The 22,040-nt window shown below is 45.7% G+C and overlaps 1 pseudogene; it reads left to right on the top strand.

Annotated features, from left to right (window-relative positions):
- Positions 1 to 22,040, top strand: part of LOC119461003 (glutamate receptor ionotropic, kainate 2-like) — a 310,204-nt pseudogene that overhangs the window by 141,221 nt on the left and 146,943 nt on the right.

Below are 22,040 nucleotides of genomic sequence, written 5' to 3'. Positions count from 1 at the left end.
AGCGTCAGTGGGTCGTCGTAGGGAATACGATCGGAAAAAAAAAAACGCTCCGATTCCTCGGATGCCGTGGACTGAAATGAAGGTGATTTCTCGCGCCGCGACATATGAGATTCCGCACCAGCGTTCTTGCTCTTGATTGAACGCGTCGTCCGGTCTCTTGTTTACGTGAACTGCGTTATTCGGGCACGTGTCTTTCGGGATGCTTTTAGCTCCATAATGTAAAGGTCGCGGGTCGTAAAAAGAGACAACCGTTGTGCGCTGGTTTCGACGTTTCGCGATTGATATTTCGTCCCCGAAAGCGAAATAGAAAGTACGCTCGCTTCAGTTTGTCTTCTATATATACTTGTTCACTGGTAAACAGCAAATGGATCACGGGCTTAGTCTCCAGTTGACATTTTATTTCATAGTATTCTATAAACAAGTATTTTTCTTCCTCCTGAGTGAGGTATGCGCAACGTTTAGGGACATGAAGGCAACAATGTGGATTAGAGGGCGAACAGGGAGATTCCCGCTGAGATTGCGAGAAAGAAACGGAGTTGGTCATTGGATGCGTAGAGGTGATAATCGGTTGTCGATTAGAGTTACAGGATGGGTGCCAAGGAAAGAAAAAAACATGTCGAACGCGTCAGAGAACTAGATGGTGTGATGGAATTGGGAAAGTTGTCGACATTGGAATGGAGTCGGTTATCTCAAGAGACGGGTAATTGAAGATATATGGGAGAGGCATACGTCCTGTAGTGGATATATGCCGATAATGATGATGATGATGCTGATGATGGTGTGATGCTGCTGCTGCGAATGGTGATCTTACTCAGACATTTTCTCAGATTCGTTGCTGCCAGAGAAGTTTGGCGGATGAGTTGAATTCAGGTCTCTTGTTTTGTGCACCTCGATGTGGCTTAGGCTTCTTGTTTCTTTCTTTCTTTCTTTCTTTCTTTCTTTCTTTCTTTCTTCCCCCCCCCCCATTTTTTTTTCTCTAGGTAAAAGCTATCGCACTTCGCTCATTAGCGTTCAAATATTTCTGCATTTGCTGTCATCTTTCCGTGAAAAACACCGCTCCACGAACGACAAAAGCATTTAAAACGTGACGGCTCCCTAAAGATTAATCTCCCCAGAGGTCGAAGCAGCCATTTTATAGGTATAACTTGTGAACATGGGGCCCAAATTTCCTTATTGTATTTTCGTTCACTACGAGTGTTCATCATTGTCCGGCTGCTCTTGCTAGCTTTGGGTCAGCTGTCGTGATTAGCCGGTGCCAGCTCTTGCGAAGTGTTCTTAATCAAGAACTGCTCGTGAATATACGGACTCTGTTTCTCCAGCGCAATGAGCAGTAATAATCACATTTGAGTTTATGTAATTCCTCGAACACTTTAAGAGACTCGTAGGTACGTTGGTGGCAACACACACGAAAGTAAACAAATATGCTAGCGTGCAAACAGCGCAAGTGCTTGCACTGGCACAGCCAGAACATTTCAAATCATATAACGAGTTTTATATATTTTAGAAAATATCCGTGTCATATTTTAAACGACTTTACATCCGCGCATGCAAAAGCAAGCCTACATCACCCGCCGCACCGAGACCCATGAACTCGGCCCAACCTGTACACATTGGACTGAATCTCGATCAAGAAGGCGTTCTGCGATACGCCTGTCGCCTTCATCGTCGTTTCAGTGTCGCCTCCTTCCCGAAGCGGACACTTTACCGACCACGAAAATGACGACGGAAAGTATACAGACGAGCCGTAAGAGCTCATCATCTCAAGCACGACGGATAGCGGCTTTGGCCTCTCTCCTCAACAACGCTCATAACCTGAACGGCGGGCGACTCAAGAGGTTTCGTCGTTCAGGAGGCAAACGCGCGCATTCTGCGGCCACGATACCGCGGCTAGGAGAAAACACACAAAAAAGGGCCATACTATCTAGTAGACACACAACGCATCCAGTAACGTTTACGGTCGTAGCAGTTTCCAGAAGACCGCGTAGGGCCCTGTGCGGATATGACGCCAGGGTCTTTTCCGTGGAAGCCAGGAGTGGGGGTGGGGGAGGGGGGGGGGGCGGCAGAGTGGGAGGCGGTGGTTGTTTGGTGTCTATACTGAACCGCCGAGCTTCCCGTCATTTCGCTTATGACGCAGATATTTGGGGAGAAGCATCGTCGCCGACTCGCCTTCTGGGCGCTCGTAAAGAAGCCCTCGGTGCGCACGATGAAAGACGGGAGACTAAATAAAAAATACATCAGGAGTGTTTGAGAGAGAAAGGCCGAGGCGGCGGACCGCGCGACTTGACGCAACGCCTATAGAAGGGGGGTTTTCGCGAGAAAGCGGCAGGGTGAGGGGGGGATCGGAAAGCCACCACAGCCGTGACGTTTTGAGAACGACCCGAGTTCTAAATCGCGCGCTCACTCGCGGACGCAAAAGCGATGAGGCTCGGAGAATGCTCGCTGCGGCTGTTTCCTGTCCACGGCCAAGACGGGACGGACGCTCGGTGAGGCTTGGGACTCTGGAAGCGAAATGCGCCACCAGCTCGCGCTGAGGCGTAGGACGTCTCGGTTCTGCGGAACAGCATAACATCTCGCTGATAGACAGTTGTAAAAAAAAAAATCAACGACATACGTGTAAAAATGAATTCAAGCATAATTGATGACCGTCCTGATCTCGTATCGATTCACGTCGAATGGCGCCTGAGCCAATAAAAACCTGCCTTACGGTTGCCACATCTGCTGCCTCTATTACACCAGTGCTCCGAACGTAGTTCTTATTCTTTTTTTTTTTTTGCCTTCACCAACCTCTTCTGTATTTAGACTTGGTGTGATCTCACTTCACGTCTTCTGTATTTTATAAGGAGCGCCTTTCAGCGACCGCCTTTCCTTATGAAGAGCCGACCTGCCCTTGTGTGCATTTTCGCATTCCACGAAGTTGATATCAACCCCGAAAGCCGTTGACTAATGCCACGCCTTGTGTACAGTAGCTCATGCAAGTGCGTGAGTAAATTAAGGAGACCAGGTAGGCACGACTGGATCAGGAGTATCTCCAAAAATAGGAAAACAAGATGAAGGAACAGTGCCTACGCAGCTTCATGACAGGTATACAAGAGTAAAATGCTAGTGCTAAGTAGGGGCTCGTCGTGTAGGGCAGGTATGCGCTCTGCACACCAAATTCACGCTGTTCAGCTGAACATTCTCCTCCATACTATACGCGAGCGTTCGTCAAACGTTGTTCATCGCTAACCTAATTCATTCTCGCCCGTCCCGTGGGCTCGCAGGGAGAATCAGTGATCACTATAACTATTACCGGTAGATAACGTTCCGCCTACAGCGTAGTTTTTTTTTTTTCTCCTTCCAGGCGGAGCCGCTTTCTAAGTAACATTGTTTTCGAAAGACTGCAGAAGTGCCTACTCCGTCGACATCTTCTCCTTAGGGCCCTTATTTCGCTGATTCCGGATCTCATCGTAAGTGCAATGAGAGCGGTTTACGCACACGCTGACAGAAATTCCAGCTTCTTAGTGAGAAGCACTCCATCTGTATTAGGACTTCCCTCTTTGCGTGCGCTTGCATACGTATGCTTAGGCGAGGGTTACCAGAGTGGGGCCCACATCATCTCTTTATAGTTATGTTGGCTAAGATTCTAGGCCAGAACCTCTAGTTATTTGGCTGAGGAAAACGAGAGAGAGAGAGAGAGAGAGAGAGAAGGCATAAGGAAAACGAAGCTCTTCTTTGACAATGGCAGATTCTCCTTGAAAGCTAGAAGACATGGCTTCCGCATAACCCATTGCTTGCTTGCTTTATTCGTATATCGCAAAGAACCCACCAATCCAATAGGTTCGCAGCAAACGAGACCAGTTAGCGCGCTCTAGCCAATAACCATGCGATTTTACATCAGTAGTCCTAACCGATGCTTCTGAGAACAAGAAAACGCGTTACTGCTGCCTTATGGAAAGCTCATTTTATTTTCTAGATAAGAACCGCTTGACGTTATGCGTGTCCTCGGGCATTAATGCTGAGCTACGTTTTACCCCTGCCTTACCAAGGATCGCCCTTTCAACAGTAGGGCATGCTTCGTCACGGCTTCGCGTAATGTCTGTAAACAGCCGAAGAGGCGAGTAAAACGCTATTGAGACAGCAAAAAAAAAAAAGAAAAATTCTCAGATTAGGGTCACGTACTCGAGAGACGTGCTACACGAGGTGTAACGGCTGGCCCCGCACTAAAGAGCAAACATTCCTTGCGCTTCAGGCTAGGCTTTGTTCGTACTTACCTTTGTTCGTACGTGCTTTGGCATTGCTGCTTAATCGCTTTCGCGTTGATTTATTTCGCCGCCCTCCGTTGCAAAGAGCCGATCTCCAGAACGTGCCTGCATGCCCGAAGAGCGACGCGAGGGACGAGCCGGCCGCCGTCGGGCATTTTCGTTTGTGCAAATAGTGCCGAGACGCCGAGGCCGACTGGCTATCGCCGCGTCCCACGTCGCTTTATAGCTTCTCGTTTGGCAAACAAAACGCCGCGCTTCCCAAGCAAATGAGCGGCCATTCTTTGCTGAACCCATCCCGGCTTCGCTCTTCACCGTGATTTGCATGAACAACGCCTCTGTTTGGCTTGTTCTTTAGCCGCCAGCTTTTTTGTTACGGGTGTGTGGAGCTGTGGAAAGACGCCGATACGATGCGAGACTGATGTTGCATGCCCTGGCAAGAGCTGGATAAGGTGGGGGGGGAGTGAGGTTGACGGACGTTTGAAGGGAGGCTGAGGCTAGGGAAATGCCTGCAGCGCCGTACTTTCGAATGGAAGTCAAACGGTGCATGGATGGAATAAGAGAGAGCAAACAAAAAAATTAAAGAAACATGAGAGTCGTCTTTGCAACGGGATGACGCTGGAGGGAGTTGCGGGGTTCTCGCGCAAAGGTGCTGAGCGTTCTGCGTGAGGAATATGAATTTCCTGGAGTCTTTCTTTTTCTTTTTTTTTTGGTGGGTCGACGTGGAACATTCAGCCGCGTATGCGTGCCTTCGGGGTGCGGCATCTGGCTTTGTTTGAGCGTGGCGTACGACTGCTGTCTGCTGGACCGATGCATCGGCACACGAGAGCGCGCGAGGGCTCGGAACGAGACGGATTTCTGTTTGGTGTCTCATTTTTTTTTCTCGCTTTACGAGAGCGTAAGTGTGCGAGTTCGAAATTTGTGCAAAGTAAACGCTCTACATTTGTTTTCCTGTCTTGCTCGAAGGACGAACGCGAAGCTTTCCGCGAAGGTGGTGATTTCTCGCACGGCGAGAAATAATATTGACTAGAAGCTGTTCTTCTGATTCTTATGAAATAGTTTTGGTTTTCCTTCATGACGTAGTTATCGCAAATGCATCAGGAGAAGGGAAGAGGAGGAAAGAACATTTATTAGTTGCAGCGCAGCTAAGGCTTCATTGGTGCACTCAGGACACGTGGCCCCATGAACTCTTGACGTCCTGATTCAGAAGGCGCACCATACTTTTGCTAGCTCTAGCGGAGAAAGTAGCCCCTTCTCTCAGCTGCCGGTACGCTGGTTGGGTGGTAAGATAGTCAGTATGATGCTTTCTTGAGTCGGAGACAACAGGTTTGTCCCACAAAGTGTGAGCATTCGATAGGTAGGCTCCGGACTACCTGCAGGTTTGTGAGCCTAAGGGTTCCCGTTAAAGTAATGCGTACATTAGTAAGGTGGATGTTTCTGCTTTCCGTATTTGCCAAGCTTCGTATATCGCATGCCTGTATAGAGTGGTTTGCGGGGAAGACTGGATGCGGCCCTTCAATATCTTTACATCTGTAGTCTCAAAAATTCCTATGTGCTTCTGATGACATGAAAAAAAAATTAAGTCTGGAGTTTTACGTCCCTTAAGTCTAAGTGAACAAGTGCTTCTTGCATTTTGCCCCCATTCAAGTGCTACCACCACGGCTGGGGTTGATCCCACCACCTGAAGCCTATAGCAGCGCAACTCCGTAGCCACTAAGCTACCGCGGCTGGCGTTTATGATTCGATGCGTTCTCTGATGTGTAACCGATGGATGCGCAGGGTACATGAGAATTAAGTGGCTTCCGCGATGTTTTCAGCGTTCAGCGGTCTCCGTCCACACGTTCAACGCATCGGTAGAGGCTGAAAACATTGGTCTCCCCACAAAGAATCTTCAGATTACACGGCACAACAGGGGAAATACTCTCTCACCCTTGTTGACAGCGTTTCTACACTAGGCGGATTACTGCATTTTCGCACTAATTATCCCGGCTGTTTATGCGCGTTCGATTATCTTTGCCGGCAGCACTGCAACCGCCGTCCAGGAAGTTCGAAACGGGGCCCTGATCCATCGCAATCCAAAGTGACGTTGATCCTGATCTTTGGGTTCGCAAGCGCCCGTCTCTCTCCGGCACGCAACTACACTTGCCCCTTAAGCAAGCACCAACCAAAAAAACGCACGCGAAACACGCACAAACACACGCAACATAATAGCAAGCAAGCCAGCACCGCTAATGAATAATTTAGATTCGTTTGTTCGACCTGTCCTCTGTCCTTTGACCTCCGATCGCCTCCGTCTTATACAGAGCGTGACGAACACTGAAAGAAACATGTCCCTTTCACGCGACTGAATCTAAGAGAAACAACTCTAAAACAATTCGGGGACACAGACGGTACAACGGGGCCGTCTCTTTCGCCTTACTTTTATTTTATGACGCATCTTCTTTTTTTTTTTGTACCTACTTGCGCGCCGTCTTCTCAGCCATTGGGAGGTTTATGGCCCGCAGCATTTCGAGACGACAGCGTCGCGTCGTCCGACTTCGCCACACGGCGATATCAGAACAGAGGCGCGCAGAGGAGAGTGCGCCCCCGAAGAAAGCATCCTTCGGCGAAACGCACGTCTCCCAGGGCAACGCGGCGGCATTCGGCAACTCGTCGCCGCCATTTTTGTGCGGCCCGGATCTTCGTATTGTCTTTCGGTGTCTTTCGGGCGGGGGAGAAGCGTCCCTCTATTTGCACATGGCGAAAGTTGGCGGCGCGACCATCCCGCCTGTCCCGGCGTGTTTATTGCCGAGTTCCTCGGGAAACTTCCATCCCAGACCCGTTTCCTTTCTTTCTTATTTCTTTTTCTAACATGGCCCCAGAGTTTGCCTTGTCGTCTGACCTTATGCGCCAGGCTTGTTCTCTTGCGTTCTTACAAACGTGAGTTCCTTCTTCTTCTTTCGCGCTGCGCTGTTTCTTACTTTTTAAGTACCAGTTCCAGTGCCTGTGTAGTCGCTTGTGTAACTATCGTGTTTCAGATTATGCATTAAGGTATGCAAATACGCACACACACGCTCGGGCGCTCTTATTTACTTTCTCTATTTTCCAATTTCCCCCTCTTGTTTGTTCTTTCTTTATTTGACGCATACACTTACGTCACAATGTTATCAAAGGCATACGAAGCCAACAGACAATGAAGCCGAGGAACGTACTGAGAAAAGTAAATCTTTTTTGCACAATATTTAGGAGATCTTAGCGCCTGTAGTATATAAGCGGCACCAGCTACTCCTATTAAAGCATCTAAGACCACAGGAACCAAATAAATCACATAAGACGCCATCAAACTAAAAGCACGCTCGAACCTATAGTCATCATCATCATCATCATCAGCATCAGCATCATCATCAGCCTGTATTTATGTACACTGCATGACGAAGGCTTCTCCCTGCGATCTCCAATTACACCTGTCTTGCGCTCGAACCTAAACTCATATAAATAAGTCAAGCACACTTTATCTTATGGTCAATTCACAGAAATTCTTCGCCATCTCTGTATTTTCTTCTACCCACTCCTGCGATTGCCCTTCGGAACTGCAGTATGTTCAAATAAATAAATAAATAAATAAATAAATAAATAAATAAATAAATAAATAAATAAATAAATAAATAAATAAATAAAATGCACTGAATCCTAAGTTCAAATCACATAATAAAAACAGCTCACAAAAAGTGTCCAATAAGGAACACAAAACGTGCTGTTTTACTTGAAACGTAGAGTCAATTACAAATGAGGGTGAGCTTTGGGATAACTTATATTATGCTTAATGTAGTGAAGGAGGCGCTGAGTTGGTGCTAATTGCTAGGCAGGAGCTCTTGCCGCTTGATTTTTGACTGCCTGACACTTGCCTTTGACCACTTTGCCTCCCTGTTAATAAACAGCATTAAATCATTATACCGACAAAAAAAAGAAATAAAACGAACATGCAAGAAAAGGCAACTTCCTGCTGGTGGGAGCTGGCGGCAAATTGTCTTCTGGTCCGGAAATGGCACATATAGCATCTGATGCATAGCTTATACCCAGTGCCTCTAATGGCTGAATTAGCCTGCTGTAGTTTGTGTGACCTACACATTTATCTGTTCTATCTGCGCTACCAGGTGGCGTCACCACTCCGGCGTCTACCCTTTACGCCTCCGCTCACGTAACCTCCGCCTGCGTTTGCAGGAACACCGACACGCTAAAACTCTCTATTAGAGTTTCTGATGAGCATCTGTGTGCATGCACTACCCTGTTGAACACATATTTCTGAGCGTAATAAACATTAAACGTCGAGCTAAATATATGTAATTATTTCTTTGAGCGCTGACAAACGCCGGTGGTTTTCCTCCGGTCTCATGTCACTCGGCATCGAGGGTGCGGCGCCTGCAACACCATTGCAGACGCTACTCGCCATGCCAGCATTATGAGTCGTCTTTAGAGCAACGGTAAACCTAGCTATGCCTTTCAAAGCTTTGAATTCGGGCGAAACTGCCAATTTGTAGCGCTGAATATAAGCCCATTAAGCTAGGCGAACACGAAAACCACTCGTTCAGTGCACGAGCCGCGCCACAGCGAGTATCGTACTCTCAAAATACCTTGATACCGGCGCTCACACTCGGGTAATTTCAGCTCGAATGCGGCTTAACACACCACGTGGCGGTTGCAATAGTCATACGTCTGAGGCCGTCGATAAATGATCACGGCATTACGGCCTTTGTTCAGCGATACAGCGCCGAAGCAATAAGCCTTAGTGCGATCGTCAATGCGAGATTATAATGTCTCACAAATTTCGAAACCGTTTGTGCAACTAACGTTTCGTAACGACCGCCGCTGTGCACTCCCACACAGAGCACTGGCTTCGTAATTGTCGTCGTACACAAGCGCAACTAAGCGCGTTGGGAAACCGTTGCGAATTGTAATTCCCCTCTGACGTGCGCACGCTATGTTCCTGTCGCCGAAACGTTCTTTTCTTCTTCTTCATTTTTTTTAATCGCGTCCAACTGTGTATGTATTGGCGCAATGGCTTGCAATTCCTAGCAGAAGTATAGTAACAATGAGGTTCATTTGTTGTACTCATTACGTTAATTATAGCACGCGTCGACTTGCAATTTAACCTAGCACATATGTAGCTTGGGCATTTCTTAAAGCTGTCGTTGTCGACACCATTACTTTTAACACGCGCATGCTGACAAAACATTTTAACAGTTTAATGAAAATAAATTCTTGCTTTTGGTTCCGTTCTGCCTGTGTTTTCTTTCTTTCCTTTTTTTTAAATGTGCAACTTTTCGAGTTACCTTGCGTGCCTTTAGGGCACAAAGCGACGCGTGTTGCAACAGTTTGCTCCGCTGCTGCTTATTTGCGATAAATTTTGTTATTTACCTCTTCGTGCGCACCAGATTCGTCATCTATGGTAGTTCAGCGGGCCTGTTGATGTTTCGACCTAACAAATTTAGATAGCACCTTGTTCTGTTAACAACTTTTTGTTGCTTCAGTAAGTCAAGAGCATTGAGTCGAAACTTTGGCGTCAACGTCATTAGAATTTTTTTAGGTTTCAGATCACAAAAATTTTGCGATTTATCACCTTCAACGTAACCCACGTCACTACTGACACAGAAGTATATCAGCGAGGAGGATTTAAAGTAAAGATGACTATTTGGGGCTCTAGTCGAGCCACATTATGTGACATTATGATGCGTGACAGCTTTGTATGAAATTCGTGACGTTAGTGCGTTTCTTTACTAGCACTTTAAGTGCAAAGTGTTAAGCGCTCATAGTATGTTATGCGCATTTCTCCGTTTTTGCTATTTCTTTTTGTTCTTTCGCTTCATGATAGCGCGTTTATATGCTTATCACATGTGAATCAAGCATGCTTACTAATAACGTTTATATTCCCTTTTTTGGCGAGAAGCTTTCATTTCATAAGCGCACGTCGAAAGGACTGACACCTATGCATGTTACATTGCCATATTATCACAGTTGATGAAAAACAGCCAACGCTTGCTATTTCTCATCGGGGGCGCACTATGGCAAGAGTTTGCAAATCACATACTCCTAGTGCTTCTTTGATTTCCTTTCATTTACTTACAACTGTCTTGTCAACTGACCGCTTCTTTCGCTTCCATATTTCCGTCTAAATTCACTATTGCTCTGTTTATGTTCGCTTCATCACTCTAACTATTCTCATCGTACCGCAACCTAACATAATTTACGGAGCCATCCTTCTTAAGCAAAATTCACTTATTAATTTTTTTCTAACTCCGCATTTGTTTGCGTAGGTCTCGCACCACATTCTTCAGAGAATATGCAGGAAAACTTACGTCAACATTGGCCTACATTCGAATCCTTTTTTGTGCATGTGCTCCTTTAGCATTTTAGTAGCGTTCTTTCGCACGGCACGCTGGAATTGCGCGCGAGGCGTTTTCTTCTACTCTTGATAGCTCTCTCTTTCTCTCTCTCTCTCACGCTCATCAAGCGCCTAGGTTCTCCATGGCCGGAAAGAGAGAGAGAGAGACAGACGCTCCCATACACTTTTTTCCCTATGTACGTTTCGTATCCGATATACGGTTTGCTTTTTTTTCTTTTCTAGACCTACGATCTCATCCGCACGTATGAGCTTCTCTGCATAGTTCGCACTCTGCAGCTGCAGGCACTCTAATTGCGTAGGCGTCGCCGGTGAGGATTTGGACTTCGATTCCCACGCGAGTCACGTCTGGCGCGTACCTTGCACAAGCCGCGCGGTCGGCGTTTTGCATTCCTCGCACAGATCCCCATCCCAGAGAGACAAAGAAAAGAAATAAAAATAATAATGTGAAAAAATAAATAAAAGTAAAAATAAAGCGACGCAAACTGGCACATTTTTATACCGCGAGAGGCGAGTCGTACAAATCTACTTGCATGCCAGGCGTGTATACGCAAGCACGTCTCAGGCGCCGTGTCGAAATGCTCGACGAAGCGAAAAAAAGAAAAGAAATACGAATAGGACTAAGGGGGTAAGAAAGAAAATTGGTGGAAATAATCAGAAGAAGCTGCCTCGAGATAAGAACAGCAGCGACGACCCGTCAGGGCTTAGACACAGAAGATAACTTCGACGACGTCGAGGAATCCCCCCCCCCCCTTTTTTTTTGTGTGTGTGTGTGTGTGTGTGTGTTTGTTTTCTTTTTTTGCACGCCCTTGCGCACGCATTCCGCAAGGATTACGCGTTTCGCTCCTCGGGTCTTCTCGTCCGACTTTCGAATGCGGCCGGAGGAGTGGCTTTCTTTTCAACGCTCCACTGCTTCTACCCCCCCTCCGGATCACCCATCACTTTCCGAGGTTCATCTACGTTTTCTTTTCCCTGCATTCCCGTCCTTCTCGTCCAAGCGGAATAGCACGGTTGGTTTCCTCTTCCGCGCCTTCGAACGACAGGAGTAGGGGGCTGAGCGCGACACATTGTCGAGAGACGCAATGCGCCTACCGCGGCCTAGCAATTCGCCTAACCGTGCGCCACCAATCCTTGCTCGGTTTTTGTCTTTTCTTTTGACTTCGCCTGGATTATGCGTGTCGCTTGCGCAGCGCGAAAACGCCATGAGCGGTTGAGAAGGAAAGTTCTCGCGCGACGGAGTGTTGTGGAACAAAAAAGGGCACACTGACTTGGGTGCGGAGTTGTTGGCGAAAGACGGGCTCGTTATGCTATACCGACGTTCCTGTTCCGTCGTCGCGTCTCCTGCAGCTGGGAAATCCCCATTGCGTCCCGCGGTGCTTTGCGGGTTGCCGATGTCTGTGCCGTTGCTCAAGACGAGCCAAGACGGCGGCTTGGAGTCGAAATTGCTTATAGGGAGGCTCCTCGTAAGGTGTCTGCCACCGGTTTTCCTAAGGACGCTGTTGCTCTTAAATAGGTATCGAGTCTTCTAAAACAGCTCGTGTGGAACGTTCTGCATAGACGAATACAAGCGTCGCGTATGCGAGAAAATATACGTATATAAAAGAGAGTCATCGTCTGGCGAGGCTTTGATCATGTATGCTTTTTTTTTTCTGCGGCTTGTCTCACCTCTAACAAGAGCTAAGATCGCATATTTGGAAAGAAGATGAAAAACATGGGACGTCTGGTTCACGTGAAACGTGAGCGAAACGCCAGGGGAGGTGAGCGGCTCCACACATGGTAGGTGTCGTAATTACGAAAGAACACGGGAGCATCATACAAGCACACAAATAAAGCGCAGGTAAGCCAGCGGCATGTACACTTTCTCTCTCAACCTGTAGCCTATGTATCTTTCCTATTGGAAATAAACGCTAGAACGCGTGGGGGGAGAGGGGGACATCACAGACTCGAGTTTAATTCACGAGCAGATGAACGCACCCAGTGACGCCGCGCTACGCAAAGAGACACACTTTATAAAAGTGGCGCGCATTTAAAACTCGCGCGCTACGGAGACGAATGCAACCGCTGTTCTACGCTGCACAGCTGCGAGTTCCGCGTATCCGCGCCTATGTACTCTTAAACTATGCCATCCTCCGTCACTACATTGTAGTCCATTCTCAGTTGCGTGGTGATATGTCTGTTAACATTGCGGTTACCGATTCTAAATGATAGTCTTGACCAACTGCTCTATCCACCACACTAAAGATATAGGCCTTCAAAGATATGGTATCGCCGGCTCTTGCTTCACGTTAATCGCCTTCTCCTAACATATTTGAATGCATGAAAGCCGTATGGCCCTTGTTTCCCAGTCAGAACGTTTACGTGAAGTCACTAAAAGTTGGTTGGTTCACCTTACCAGCCAGAAATTCGTTTGCCAAGTTTATGTAAACGGTGAACGTCTGAACTGATCCCAGCGTCGGATTGGGCTGAGTCAACACACGTTTGCGGGGTAGGACGAATGAGAGGTAATGTGTGTGCAAACGTTGCTGGCTACATGGCAAAAGCAACGCAAAGATAACGGCAACACGAGAGAGAAACGCCTGTCCTGTGTATTTCTGTCTTGTGTTGCCAATATTTCTGCGCTGCTTTTACCATGAAGATAAATAAACTTTTGCTGTTGGCTAAGGTCGCCGCTTCGCAACCATGCAACAAAGAACCAGACGTTTTTCATGACGCGATCTATTCTGACTCCTCAATGAGTGCTGTCACTGAGATCAATTGACACGTCAAAAAACTATTGTCATGTAAATGCTATTGAACCGAGCATGTAGTTGACTGATTTGATACGGCGCGCTAGCCACCTGAGCCAAGCTGCGCCTGTCTAAGGCAGAACATTTATTTCTCACACGAGAGCACGCTATGAATCGTGCATAAGCAACTGAGGGTGTGCTAAGATTCTTTTATTAGCTAGACTACAAAGATGCATATTTTCAGGCTAATCTATATTACTTAATATAAGTAAATTACGCTCCAGCAATACCACAAGATGCGTGAGGAGTGGTTGTGCTAGCCAGAAAAGATGCGATAACGAAATACAGAGGGCGACGCCGTCCTTAGGTTTCCCTTACAGTTCGCCGTGACGTCACAGATTCCTACCGGGATCTACTCGTAAACAGGCCTAGTAAATATTTTCTTGGCAAAGCGGATTATTGACTTTAAATTGGCTTCTACTTAGGAAGTTTCCAGAACTTTTCTTGCCTCAAGATAGCTGAAATGCGAGAATCTGTTACTTTGAAATCTGTTACGTTCACGGAGATACCGGCGGTGAGGTTCTGCCGCAATATTTTTATAGAGATTAGATTAGATTATGAGGTTTTACGTGCCAAAACCACGATCTGATTATGAGGCACGCCGTAGTAGGGGACTCCGTAAATTTGGACCACCTGCGGTTCTTTAACGTGCACCTAAATCTAAGTACACGGGTGTGTTTTTCGCATTTCACCCCCATCGAAATGCGGCCGCCGTGGCCACAATATTTTATAGTCGGAATACTTGTGTTCAGCTATTTTTTCTAGTAATGGTCAAAGTTTGTATTTTTTTTCCGAGGCAATGAACTGAACCGGACTTTGAAAGGATACTTTGCAACCATAAGCTGATCCTGTAAATAGAGGGGAACGCGTTAGCACGAGCCAGACGCGAAGGGCAATATGAATGAAAATAGAAGACGATCGTCACAAAATGCAGCCCCTAAGTTTAACAGTGGCACTCCTGCTAATTCTAACAGTTTCCTTTCAAATTAAATAGGAACGCACGTTTCATTGTCCATTCAGCACACACGCAAAAAGATAATAAAATAGGACAATTTTTTTGAGTGAATTCTTGCGTTGATTTCTTTCAGGCAGGAGGGACTAATTCATTTAGCCATTCGACGGCGCAAATAACACTCGAACGACACGTAGCGTCCAGCATCTGGGTGAAAAGCGGATAATAAAACGAGCCGACAGGCGGGCCGCACCTGCTAGGTCACGAGCCATGATTGGCCAAATAAAAGTTCGGGCATCGGCCGACCCGAGCCAATCCAAGATGTTATCACCTGTTCCTTACTGCTACCCTTTCTTTCCTCTCTTTCTGTTGCTTCGTGCGATCAATGTTCCTTCACTTTCCCGATCCACTACGTGCCACCTGCCAGAGGCGACGACTGCGGTAACTTCTCGTTGACCGGGGAGTCCGACCGCGCAGTGCAGGCAGAAACAAAGACCGCGCAAGGCTCGAGCACGGGCAGATACGCTGTCCGCCACGCAACTAAGCGCACCCTTATCACCGATACCCGAAGAACAAAGCGGGCAGGCACCCAATAAACGCGACAGAATTAAGAGAGGGTGATAACAAAAGAAAGAAAAAAAGAAGAAAAGAAAAGAACGAAAAGTAAAACACGAGCACACACAGAAGCTTACGGCCACAGGATGGCTGTTCGTACGCACTTCCCCCGATGGAGTTCTTTCTCTGCCCCATTCTTCATTTTATTATTTTCGTTATTATTATTTTTTTTGTTCCTCAATGCCGGCAGCCTTTCATCTCACGGTTTCATTCTTCTATCACTCCTTTCGGTCGTGTGCCCCAATTTTCTTTTTTCTTTTTTTTTTGTCTTTTTGTCTTTTTTATTTTGTCGTCGTAGTCGTCTTCCGTTTTGTTAGGGAGAATCGATTTTCGTTTAACCCGGCCTCTTCGGTGGAAATTTTTGCCGCGTTCCTTTCCTTCTCCCTCTGCCTGCTTCTCTATTGCCGGTGGTCCACAATGAGATCCGAACCCCGAGTCGAAGGCCGAGCCGCTTGCGCTGCCGACGCTTCTTCGCTGTGCCACGATGGAGCCGCGGTCGGAACCCCACACTCTCTCTCTCTTTCTTGTTGGCTCCTCACTACCGGTCGGTCGGCTTTTGATCCGGGACTTGCGGGCTTCGAACGTAGTGGTGCAGAAAGAAAACAGAAGGAGATAATGCAGCGAAAGTAGGCATCAGTGGGGTGATCGGCGATTGGAAAGTGGGAAAAAATTGAAGATGCCGGAGCGCGCGCCCTGCATTAAATGCATTCCGGCCGCAACGTGGCATAGACGGATGAGGGAGTGATGTCCCTTCGCAGGCTGGAGGTATAGACCTGCTTTCTAAGTGAACTTCGTGATAGTGACGCGCATTCCTCGTAAAATGTGAAAGCGCGGAGTTTAAAGACTTTCAGGCATCTTTTTTTTTCTTGTTGTTAATGATGCTGATGATGGCGACGATGCTGGTGGTGGTGGTGATGATGGTGATGATGATTATGATGAAGAAGAAGATGATGATGATGACCATTTTCATTGCGGCTTATTCTTTTAGCGTAGTTCGTAGAAAAATAGGGTTAGTGTGATTGTAGAAAGCGATGCTAGGCTAAAGAGCAAAAATACATACTTATAAGATAAGTAAGATAATGAAATAAAGCCAAGGACGGCCCTTTTATACACCTTCTGACCAATATTACGGTGATGAGTGCCACCATTTCCAGTGAGTAATTTATTGCTATTTTGGTCCTGACGATGGTGCTCTGCATAACCGTCTTAAAATGTTGCTCGCGCGGGTTTTAGAAGCAAACAATACGCGTTCTCCAGAAGGGGACAAGTGTTCGCGCCTAATACTGTATCTTTTTTTGCGAAATACGCTATGATGAATGGATGACGTAAGCTAGGAGGTTTGCTGAAAACCCTTCCAGCCTGCACCGAAGATATTATTCGTTTGACATAATTGTCTTGCAAAGACATATTGACAATTTAGAATTAACAATGTTCTCACTGATTATGTCAATAATTTCTCTCCAATAATGGCATATACGTCTTTTAAAAATTAGCGGGGAAGGTAGCCGTCAGCAAGTAAAAATTATTTCGAGATGGTCATTTTTTCTTTCATGCGGGGCAGCCATTTCGGCGTGTACTTATGTATCGTTGTGACGCCAGCCGAAGAATAGCTTGCTCGGTTGGCATTACGAAGAAGCCCGCGAATACACGCAAAATTACCGCGCGACTGGCCGCTCGAAGCACTTTGAATGCATTCGCGGGCTTCTTTTACACTCGGAAAAACACTTCAATGTAGCACGCATTGAGCAGCAGAAAGCTGTATCGGGAGTTTTTCGCGTTGCTCTACAATTTTTTTCAGTGACATTTTTCATCTAAATACAATATTTGACAAGTTGAATAATTATTTAGACTAATTATGTAATTAGGCGGAATGCACAAAAATAATCTGAGTATCTCCAAGCGATGGCCAACACTGTTACCTTGGTCCTGTCCAGCTACGTGTCATTTGCATATTTTTAAAGTTTGGTGCATGATAGCCGGGACGCCCTGTATATAAACAGGCACCTGTTTAAACTGGTTGGTACTGGGCAAGTTTATTTAGCTTTGCCATTTTTTGTAATTTTACGTGTCCAAGTATTGCCGGAAGTGAAGGGAAAGGTTGAAATAAATGATGTCTCGGAATAAATACGGCTAGAATGGAGAAAAAGAAAAGACATAGGACGTAATAATTGATGGAACTTCGAGAAGTTTGAAAACGCAGCTGTGAGTATTGGCAAATAGATTTAAATTAGCCTTTCACATATACAAAAAATCAAACCCCAGCATAGACAGAATAATTATCGATGAGAAAGCCGGCGCTTTGCCTGCGCAGAAACGCTAGCTGAAATAAAAAAAAATTAAGTGAGGGCAATAGAACAGAACTTTTAAAATGTGCTTGAGAAAGTTCATATTCGTGCGCGGTGTAAAGATAAAGAAAATGAAATGGTTCTGACATGCGAAAATACTTCAAGAGAGCAGCTACAGTGAGATAAAGGAGAGATAAAAAGAGTGAAATAACTTTTAGGAAACCAGAACGCTTCCTTCGATAACCGAGCCTGAAATTGCTGTGGAGGAACGGTCAACGGGAGAAAAGATAAAACTTACTTTTTTCTTGCGCAGCACGGGCCATGCTCACCTGTAGCTCTCTCTCTCTCTCTCTCTCTTCTGTTCTGTTTTTTTTTTTCCTTTTCATCTTTTGCCTCGCATTTTACATCTCATTGGCATTCGCCCCCTTCGTTGCTGTTCTCATCGAGCACAAATGCCTATAAAATGCCTTTTTTTTTCCTGCACGCATAAAAACTGCGAAAAGCAGAAGTTTTCACATTTACGCCTCCCTACTGTTTCCTTCACATCACGCTCTCCACAACTTCATCAATTTTATTGTTGTCGTTGTTCGAACCTGCAGTCATCCTCATCAATTGGTAGTAGAATTCAAAAAACCTTATTTGGTGTGCTGAAGAGAGGTAGTTAGACCGAGGTTAGCACTGAAAAAATTCTTTATTCTTGATGGCGAAAGCGAGTCGCTCTAAACTTCTCTCTCTTTGCTTTTGATCTTATCTTCAAGATTTATTCGCCTGGACAATTTTATGAATTTTGTGCTATTTAGTTCTCCTTTATCGAGCTCAGCACAGCATTGAGTCAGGACGTTTTCGCTAATGGAAAAGTAGTTAGCGCACCTGGCCTTAGACGAAACAGCAATGTCACGTGCAATGGCTCCTTACTGGCGATTGTATCTGCGGCTGGCTGTTAGTGGAAATCTCCTTTTAGAAGAAACCGATATGGGACACGAATGCAGACGTAACAACCGCGTGACGTCACCTAGCGACAGTGCTTCAATCTGTAGGTGTCGTGATGACTACGCAGTAATCCGCCGCTTCGTTTATTCCTGTAAAGCGTGCTTTGCCTGCAAGATAACTATGCAAGCTCAAGAAGCCAACTTACGGGACCTGCTGGTGAAGTTTATATGGGTCGCGGTAATGTAAGAATTCTACTCCAAATACTTTTTTTGCGCTTTATTACTGTTCGGAGCGCCACGCCGAGTAAATTGTCACTAGGATCATGTAGTAGGAAGTGATTTAGGATAAGGAAGGATTAAAACCGAGCGAAAAGAATCACGTTATACCGGCCACGATTCAGTATAGATGTGCACAAAAAAAGAAGATGTGAATAAATAGAGCAGCGCTTGACGACTACGCCACCTACCAGATTTTATTCAAAGTATATAGCGCAACTGACGTCATTACAGGAACAATGCTAAATGCCGCTGCAAATTTAAGGTCAAATGTCATCTAGATGTAGTTTTTCTGTCGCGTATCGATTTCTCTGAAACTTCTGCGGAAGAGAAGTAATATTTTGCCGACAGAACGCTTTCTGAATATCTTCTTTTTCTTTTAAGCAAAGTTTTGTAGGCTCACAAGACTAGGCGGTGGTGGTGGTTGTGGTGGTGTTGGTGGTGTTGGTGGTGGTGTTGGTGGTGGTGTCACGCTGAAAGGTGGGCCGATCATGGTGATAGTGCAGAAAGGGTCCAAGTGCAATGGCATATACCAGGGACAAAAAAGAAAGAGAGAAAGAGAGATAGAGAAAGAAAAAGAGAAAGTAAAAAAGGTAGAAAGAGAAATACAGAGAGAGAGGAAGAGGGAGAGAGGAAGAAAGAAAATCACCAGGAAGGTCAGATACACACACGACAAGCTTCGCTTAACCCTATTTTCTCGACAGGGGAAGGGCTGGTGATTTTATTGCGATAGCAATTATATGGACACTCCAAAGCGGATTTCTGCCGTCGGCGTCACCGTCGTCGTCGCCGTCGCCGGCGCCGTGAGGTTCCGTATGACGTCAACGGCGATGAAATCGTCGCCGCGCTCCGGACGCTGCATGTGCGAGTGAAAGGGCGCGAGGAACGCGTGCTTTCACAGGGAGCGAACGCACGTCGAAGAGCAAACGCGCGTTCTGCGCCGTGCTCCCTGAAGGGCTACAGAATTAAGCGTATCTTTCCTCCTTTCCATATAAAGAGAGCAAACGCGACTTTTTCCGTCGCGCAAAAGGCTGTGGGGGGACGGGAGGGAGAGAGAGAGGGGAGGCGACGTTTAGCTGCGGCACCAAATACGTATTTATACAAAAACGCCGTGCGCGTTCAGTGCGAACGCGGGCAAAACGCCGACGGCGTCGACAACAGTTCTGCGCGTTGCTGGTGCTGCTGCATGTCCAAGTTTATACAGCTGATAAAACTACTATCCTTACTCCGTATAGCTCTCTACTAAGTTGCTAACGCAATTGATGCTTCGCCTTTCCGGTGAAACTGCGACAATTTTTTTTTCTTTGTCTCATACCTTGAGCTTTTCATCTTTCCTTTTCCTTTCCGCTTGAACGTTTGCTTGGTGTTCTTTGCAGTCAACAAAACATTTGTGGCTATGTGTTCTATCAACTTGTGTTCAAAATATTAAAGACATTTTGTAGGAATGTTCAGCGCTAACGTGAGTGTGGCGCAGAACTGCAATGGAAGCACGTTTTTGGGCACTCCGGAAAGGTAGCTTCATTGTTTAGGAATTATTTCTGGCCTGCAACAGATTCTATCCAGGGCAATACAACGATCAATGCAAATTATGTAAAGGTAGGGCGGATCTGCCACATATTCTATGGGCATGCTCGAAGGCGGCTCCTTTCGAGGGCCGCAAAATTCAAAACCGGCAGCAGGGTTGCCAAAACCGGCAACCCTGCTGCTCAGCTCAGACCAGCAAGACCAAGTCTGGGCCGTCCAGCTAGCCGAGGCAGCCGCTGAGACCCAGGGGATCTCGGCCGTCTGCTAGGCGGAGGGAGGCTGCGTCCGCCCTCGTGAATTGCTGGCACCAATAAAAGTTGAATCTCTCTCTCTCTCCTGGGCCAAACAGCAAACGTCATGCCAGTGCGTTCGAGAGCTAGTTGCTCTACCATCTAAGCATGAGAACAAATTATTCGACAACGTAAGTGCATGCCATTATGCCAATTCCACAATGCGGGAAAGCTTTCATGTCATTACTAAAGGAGCTGTTTAATTTCATAATTCTACAGGCGAATAACAGGTATGTGACATTTGTAAGAAAGAATACATACATACATACATACATACATACATACATACATACATACATACATACATACATACATACATACATACATACATACATACATACATACATACATACATACATACATACATACATACATACATACATACATACATACATACATACATACATACATACATAAATACATACATACATACATACATACATACATACATACATACATACATACATACATACATACATACATACATACATACATACATACATACATACATACATACATAAAATTACTATAAAGTGTGCCTTGAAAGTCGACTTTTATTTAGCGTGGGAACATGTAACTGGGCAGATGTGTATATAATAAGATGTCGTTAATTAAGAAAATCGTATGTACAATAGGGAATAAGAAAAAATAATACTAACCATATTGAGTAATAAGAAAATGGGAAAAAGAAGAGAACAGCAAAGCGTTGGCTAGCCTTCGTTTTTCACACTTTGATTTTATTTAACGAAGGTAAGTACACCAATAAACTTAGCGTTTATCCTACAGCTGTCCACTCAGTGCTATCACTGGAAGCCAGCCCCACACGTGCAAGCCCCCCAGATTAATATAGGTTAATATAGGGGGCGATAACGACATGTGTCATTATTGTAGTCAAGCTTCTAAACGCAAGCAAGAAATAAGAAAGTGCTTGCAGAATATCGCTAAGCATTTATTGCTTAGTTGTAGCTAGCAAGAAGTAAGAACCCTCATGAAATGCATTCGTTGAATACCGCACAAGCTGCAAGAATGTTAAGCACTGGAGAGAACGGACAAAATGAAGTCTACAGACCATTTCCATTGCTTTAATTATGCGCTAAACTGCGTGTAGTGCTAGTGTGGGTAGATATTTTAATTTATAAACGAGCATAACATGTACTACTACTACTTCATTGTAATAATTCTATTACGCGATAACTCCGGCTCTTGTAATTAGAAAATTCACTTCCTAATGTTCGCACTCAAGTCCACCACGCACGGGTCGGGGTCGAGAAAGTGTGTTTCCGATGGCCGGAAAGCTCAAGTAATTGAAAAGTTTCACATTCCGCTCACATTCTTATACTAAACAGTGGTTCCCACTTTTCACGGAATCATATAATATTTTTTTCATATTCACGTATATAATGAGATGCTAGTTCATACAGCTGCTTCAAATTTCAGCAGCTCCATAATTTTCCGCGCCTATAGATAACAATTTTAATTTTCAACGTGAGTTCGCACGTACTAACCTTCTGGATCACTGACCACTATTTGCGCCAATTATTCCACCCCGTCATTGGAATAATTTACTACATGACGTTGTCTCCATAACACACCGCACACTAAAGAAAATTTCACTTTTACGGGTGTTATCTCGTGTCTATAACTCACGCCCTTACACCCTTAAGAAGGGCGTTTGCTCGAACTAATACATTCATTTGAAAGGGTAATTTTTTTGGAACTGCACCATTTCCCCCAATGTGTGTTTTGCCGAAATGCACACTACCTTTTAT

The sequence above is a fragment of the Dermacentor silvarum genome, chromosome 8 (assembly GCF_013339745.2).
Source record: "Dermacentor silvarum isolate Dsil-2018 chromosome 8, BIME_Dsil_1.4, whole genome shotgun sequence".
NCBI classification, from domain to species: Eukaryota; Metazoa; Arthropoda; class Arachnida; order Ixodida; family Ixodidae; genus Dermacentor; species Dermacentor silvarum.
The sequence above is the reverse complement of the archived record's forward strand: the minus strand, read 5'-3'. Positions and strand labels throughout refer to the sequence as shown.